The sequence below is a fragment of the Oreochromis niloticus genome, unplaced genomic scaffold, assembly GCF_001858045.2.
Source record: "Oreochromis niloticus isolate F11D_XX unplaced genomic scaffold, O_niloticus_UMD_NMBU tig00007561_pilon, whole genome shotgun sequence".
NCBI lineage: Eukaryota > Metazoa > Chordata > Actinopteri > Cichliformes > Cichlidae > Oreochromis > Oreochromis niloticus.
In genome coordinates this window covers 2,783-9,382 of record NW_020328648.1, presented here as the reverse complement: position 1 = coordinate 9,382, position 6,600 = coordinate 2,783, and the positions used below count along the sequence as shown (strand labels likewise).

General features: G+C 43.0%; 1 long non-coding RNA gene across 1 annotated transcript; it reads right to left on the bottom strand.

Moving 5' to 3' along the window:
- Nucleotides 1-2,897: 2,897 nt before the first annotated feature.
- LOC109198144 (uncharacterized) lies at nucleotides 2,898-5,709 on the bottom strand. The gene is made up of 3 exons (XR_002059094.2): nucleotides 5,650-5,709; nucleotides 5,002-5,118; nucleotides 2,898-2,953 (listed from the first exon to the last, which is right to left on the bottom strand). It is a non-coding gene; the product is annotated as an uncharacterized LOC109198144 (long non-coding RNA).
- Nucleotides 5,710-6,600: the final 891 nt, after the last annotated feature.

Below are 6,600 nucleotides of genomic sequence, written 5' to 3'. Positions count from 1 at the left end.
TTCTAGTTACTCAAAGATGAGAATTTAGATGTGAAATTTAACCTTTAAGTGACTAGTACTTTGAGAACTGCCATCAATTACACAATGAAGTTCATTGACGTACAGGTTATTGTATTAGTAATGCTATATTGTACATAGAGACACAATATGACAGAATATGACTGCTGCTAATGTGACTTAGGTAAATGGTTTCAGGCTCTCCCCTCCTGAGTTTGAGAAATGTTCAGGATCAGAAAATGTGTGACTCACAGGTGCTGTAGCATACGGCCACAGCTTCACTCTGAGCTCCATCTCCATAGAGTGCAGACAGTGATATCTGATGCTCCTTAAGACACAGGACAACAGTTTATTGAGACATTGTATTTTTACTTCATAATATGTACTCCAACAGTCCAATAGTTCTTCCCCACCTGTCTCAGGTCGCCTCCACTTAGTGAGGTAAGAAACATCATCATCAGCTGCAGCTTCCCAGCGCACCGTGATGTCACTGTCTGAGAAATTAGTTACCCTAAGGTCAGAAGGAGGAGGCACCTTCACTAGAAGAAAAGAATAATGTGTATGGGAATTTTTTAAAAATGAGAAAGCTACATTTTGACATCTTTCATTATTATTATTATTAATAACATTTACAGTACTGTGCAAAAGTCGTGAGCCACACGCTGAAGTATTTCTTTGGACATTATCTGGTTTTTCCACTCCTTTTTAGTCCAGTTCTTGTACCTGACCATTTTCTGAGTAATGTTTTTGTTTGTTTGTTTTTTGTTTGTGTAAACACTTGGCACTGACCATTGTTGGAGAATTAAAAAGCACCTAAGTCAAGGAATGTGTGTGCACATAACAGAAAACTTGGGAAAGAACCAATTTTAAATCTTTAAGCACTTTGTTACTAGCGGCCTGTCACAAAACACTTTTGTATAGTGTTTTGTTTTTGTTTTTTTTTTAAATCTTGTGAATAAAATGTATACAAATGTGTGTGATTAATCACAATGTGTTAGTGTGTAATCACCCTGAGACATGCATGCCTGTCTGCTAGCGTCAGATCTAAAGCCATTTCTGATTTGGAGATGCAGGCTGCAGATTCTGTCCAGATTATCCCAGCTCTCGTCACTAAGCATCCAGTCTTCACTTATCAAATGTGTAAAATTCAAGGCTGGTCCTTAAAAGCTCCCAACAAGGCAAAAACTGTGAATCTAACCAAAAGTGTATTTCCTGTTTCTCCCACATATTGGATTCCACAGTTCCTACAAGTGATCAAATATACACAGTTTTTAGATCTTGGAGTCCCTTTGCACAGTGATAGAAAAACATTACCATTGGAATAACTGCCCACCCACTTGTGCTGCTGGAAAAATTGCCCTGATCTCTGCGCTTAGGCTCAGAGAGAGGTGAGATTTTAGCCTTTACAAGGAGATCACCCAGGTTTTTGTTCCTCCTGAAGGCTGCAATTGCCTTGTGATCCTGAAGCATATGTGTGTCCTGAGTGAACCTTTGAAAGTTGCTCTTGATAACTCTGACCAATTTGCAGGTGGAGGGAGAATATGTGATCACCACTGGGATGAGGGAGAAACATCAATTGGCTTGGTCTGCAAGAATGAATTGAAACATTTTCTTAAAAAGGACCAACAGTACCCCCTAGTGGAGAGAGCTGAGAATAAAATCTTGACTGCTTCCCCCAAATCACTCTGTTGAGTGCAGATCCTGTGAAATCTCAGTAATTGGGATTTAATTATCCCTGCAAATGTGTGTTTTGGGTGAAAACTTGTTCTGAACAGTAAGGCATGTGTATCTGTAGGTTTGAAAAAGACTTTAACATCTAATTTGTGGTGATTCGGGAAATTTGGGCCCTTAAATGTAGTTGTGTCTAAAAAATCAATTGAGGATTTATTAATGGTGGATTTCAGTTTGATGGAAGCATTATGGTCATTAAGAGTCCTCAAAAACACCTCAAAGTCTCGCTCAGGATGTTGCCAAATCCCCCAGGTATCATCCAAGAATCGATAATAATATAATGGCTTTTTAACACATTTCTCCAATGCAGAGGTCTCCCACTCTGCCATGAAGATGTTGGCATAGGCTGGGGCAAAGTTTTCCCCATTGCCGTACCCTTAATCTGTAAATAGAATTCCCCGTTGAACTCAAAATCATTCCTCATGAGGTTTATTTCCAATAATTGTAACAGTTCTTTATCTGGTCTTCTCTTATCTGGATATTTTTGAAAGATTCTCCTTATGGAGTTGATTCCCTCTCTAATGTCTATATTTGTATAGAGGCTGTCAATATCAATGGAAAATAAAAAAGCATCAACGGGGACTTCTATTTGTTTCACTTTCTCTACACTGTGGGCGTAAAAGTCCACTGCTGAAGGAGCTGCTCAGTGCTCGTACAGTCTCATGCAGGGGGTGGGAGGTGTTGTCCATGATGGATGTTAGCTTAGACAACATCCTCTCCTCCCCAACCTGCTCGATGGACTTCAGCGGACAGTCCAGGACAGAGCTGGCCCTCCTGACCAGCTTGTTGAGTTTCCCCCTGTCCCTCTCTGCCATTCCACCACTCCAGCAGACCACAGCACAGAAAATAGCAGACGCCACCACAGTGTCATAAAATGTCCTTAGGAGCATCCTGTTCACCCCAAAGGATCTCAGCCGCCGTAGCAGGTGGAGACGACTTGGACCCAGTAGAGTGGTTGAAGGAAAAGGAAAACGGGGACAGGTGAGGTGCATTTCATGTCCCCGGTGCTATGGGGGGTTGCAGAGAGGTGTGACGAGCTCTGGTGGATGGGGAGGGAAGTGCTACTGAATCAAACCTGTTAAACAACTGGTTCAGTCTGTTAGCCAGAACCTGGTCTCCAGACTCTGGACCCCCTCCGCTCACAGTGCTCCGTCCAGTGATGGTGTTCAGTCCTCTCCACACACCTCTGGTGTTGCTCTGCTGGAGCTGCTCCTCCACCTTCCTCCTAAAAGGAAGCATTACATTTAGAAAATAAAATACTTATTTTATATTTGTTTGTATTTTTTGTAAGATAATACGCTATATACACGGAGTTTATCTGGACGTAGTGTTTTCAGTGTCATCCAAGTGACTCTAGAGGATGAAAACCTGTTGGAGTGTGTGCTAATGTCTATAGCAGGGGTGTCCAAACTACGGCCCGCGGCCCATTTTTAATTGGCCCGCAAGAAATTTTATAAATAGAATAGAATATGGCCCGCACTTCAACTTTTGCTTGAGTGTATTGCACTTCTTAGTTTTAACACCAGGGGAAGCTACTGTTGATCAAGGCAGTTGCTCCACCAAAAAGGACAATAAGGTAGAAAGTGAGTGCAGAAAATTTCAGACACGGTGGGAGAGTGAATATTTCTTCAAAGAATTCAAGGGGAAGTGTCTGTTTTATCTGCACTGAAACTGTGGCAGTTATGAAAGAGTATAATGTACGACGTCATTATGAAACCAAACATCAGGTCTATGCATCCTACACTGGTGCTGAGCGAGAGCAGAAAGTAAAGTAAATAGTAGCTGTCCTGCAGGGTCAGCAACAGTATTTTTTTGTGCTCAAAAAGTCCAGGAAAAGGCTCCAATAGCAGCTATGAGGTGGCCCAACTCATCGCAAGACGTGGAGTTACAGAGGAGCTGCTCGATCTTAAGAGTCTAAAAGGCACAACAACGGGTATGGATACTTTTGAAGCTGTGTCAGACTCAACTGACAAAATGGGACTTAAATGGGACAAGCTGTGTGCAGATACAACAGACGGGGCTCCAGCTATGGCAGGTGCACACAAAGGAATGGCGTCTATGATGTGCGCTGAGGTGAAAGAGGCTGGAGGTGAGGCTGTTAAAATGCACCGTACTGTTCACCAAGAAGCCCTTTGTGCCAAGACAGTCAATCTTGGAGATGTAATGAACACTATTGTAAAAAGTGTCAACATAATTCGAGCAAGAGGACTGTAGCACAGAGAATTTCAGGCTTTCCTTTCTGAAGTGGATGCTGAATATGGGGATCTACTCTACCACTCGGAGGCGCGCTGGCTAAGCCGCGGCGCCGTGCTGAAGCGTCTTTACTCCCTGAGATCAGAAATTGACCATTTTTGAAAGAGAAGGACCGACCTCTTCATGAGCTGAATGACCCTCTATGGTTGGCAGACCTTGCATTTTTAGTTGATCTTGCTGATCATTTAACCACCCTGAACAAGAGCCTACGAGGGAAAGAGCAGCTTGTACCACAACTTTATGCGCACATGAAAGCATTTTGTGTGAAGGTCAATCTCTTTAAGACACAACTGCACAACTTCAACGTTGTGCAGTTCCCCACACTGTCCAAGATCAGAACTGCTTATCCACAGGCCAACCTTTCTGCTAAAAAGGGAAATATGTGTCTGTGATTACATGTCTCGAAACAGAATTCAGACAGCGCTTCCAGGATTTTTCTGACAGTTCTACAGGAACTTGGAAAAGGAAAAGTTTCCTCTGATGAGACGCCATGTGAAAAAAATGATCAGTCTATTTGGCTCAGATTTGCTCCATGATCAAACGACATTTGTCCGGATTTTTGGCACAAGTGGCGTCGGATCAGTACCGCAGCTGGATGGCCCGATTTACATACCCAGCGCAGCTGATACTCACCAGAAATCTACACTATTGGACAGACGAGCCAAAAGATCAGATCACCTTCTTTGAATAAAGCTGTGGTGATAATGGGGAGGAAGAAACAAACACCAGCACGAGCTGGTCTTTGCCAACAGCTATCTCTGCCAGAACAGAGACCAAAGAAAATACACTGACACCTCTGATCTGCTCGAAAAGCTTAGATTCATTTTAAAAAATTAAATGAAAACATCAATATACTGGCAACTGTACAAGGTGGGGGGGAAAGCCATCGTAAAAACATTCATGCTTAGACAAACATTTAAAAGCAAATGATGGTTTCATAGGTTATCACTAGGCTTTATGTAGCCTGAGGCTTGGTGTCAGAAGGTGTGGATGTACAAGAACAATGACAGAGGTACATACTGTCTCCCAGGCCTGTCACCTTGACCTTGCTAAGGTCCAGCATGGCTGCCACGCTGCCACTGAAAGGGCTCTTGGGAATGTGATCTCCACCGTAGGTCACGCAACTCCCAGGGGACCCTGTCACGGGAAAGGGAAGCGATCCACATTCTCCCATTTAATATGATGCATAACAGCCAGAAGAACGCTTCCTTGTCTTATAAGAACCCACATAATACAAAGTAACTACAAAGTAACTACAATCCACGCCCGCATGTGTGAGCATTTCTTCTCTCGCCTGTTGCACAGGTGTATATTTAACAGTGTGTGTTGGTGTGGTTGCTGATGATTTCAAAGTCATTCACAGCCTGCTGCTACTACTGCTTTGACTGGTACGCAGTTCAAATGACAGCTCAAAAGGACCTGTTTACATTCGCGTACCAACTACAACCCTGTTTATTCATGTTTATTCTTGTTTTTAAATCCTTGCCATTGTGATTGAATTTTGATCTTGTCAATTTCGTCAAACATTTTCATAAAAGTGTTATGAAGAGTTGTTCCATGTAGTATGACGGAAAACATTCAGACCGTATTATAGACCAATAAACTAAATAAACGGACTGTTTTTTGTTAGCACTCTCTGACTTTGTGAGGCAGTACAGGTATTCTTACCACTGCGGCTGAGTCCTGGTCCCTCTGCCTTGAGAAGGATCCACTTTGACCCTGAAGGATGTCATTGGAATAGCCTAAACGCAAACAGCCTTTGTCCTGATGGCAGAGGACAAAGGCTGTGTTAGCATGTTACCTTTGCAGGTAATGCTCTACAGTCATTTTTAGCCTCAAACAGCAGGTGGGTTAAATAAGTTTCCCTGTAATATCGGTTGTTTGGAATATTTCTTTGACATGAGCATATGTTTGCGCTCTTTACTCTCACACACACAGTTTTATGGAGCTTTACCTTGACCAGACTCTGAGCAGTCAACAGTGAAGTATGTTGGCTGGAAGGCTTGGAGGCCCGTATTTGCCACTCCAGGGTCAGAGACCTTCACCTTGTTTGGATGACAGCCTGCTCCGATATTCATCTGTGGGCACAAACACCAAAACTCAAGAGACTTTTCAGTGAGAAGAAAAGGCAAACCCTGCATGCAAGAGTGAAAGTGAGTGCATACTCACCCTGAATGGACTCTCAGTCTCCCCAGGAGACCATCACAGTGTGCTTCACAGGCTTACGTGGGGTGTAGGTGCAGGTGTATGTGCTGTTGCCATTATCCTTAACCTGGACATCCACAGAATTGACTTCACCATCCTGTGCAGAAGACAAGGATTAGTTCAATCAGATTTAACACACCGTAGTTTTCGGACCATAAGGCGCACTGTTGATGAACAGGTCTGGTTTATACATGAGGCGTACTGGATTATAAAACGCATTAAGCGAAACAAAACAGTCAGATAAGTCAAACTTTACTCAACTCTTTCTTCTAGCTTCCTCTATTTCCGTACCATTGATTCATTAATGTTGAAATCTCTCGCAGCTGCTCTATTCTCATGTTCTACTGCGTGACTGACAGCCTTGAGTTTGAAATCCGCTTCGTAAGCATGTCTCTTAACAGGTGCCATTTTGGG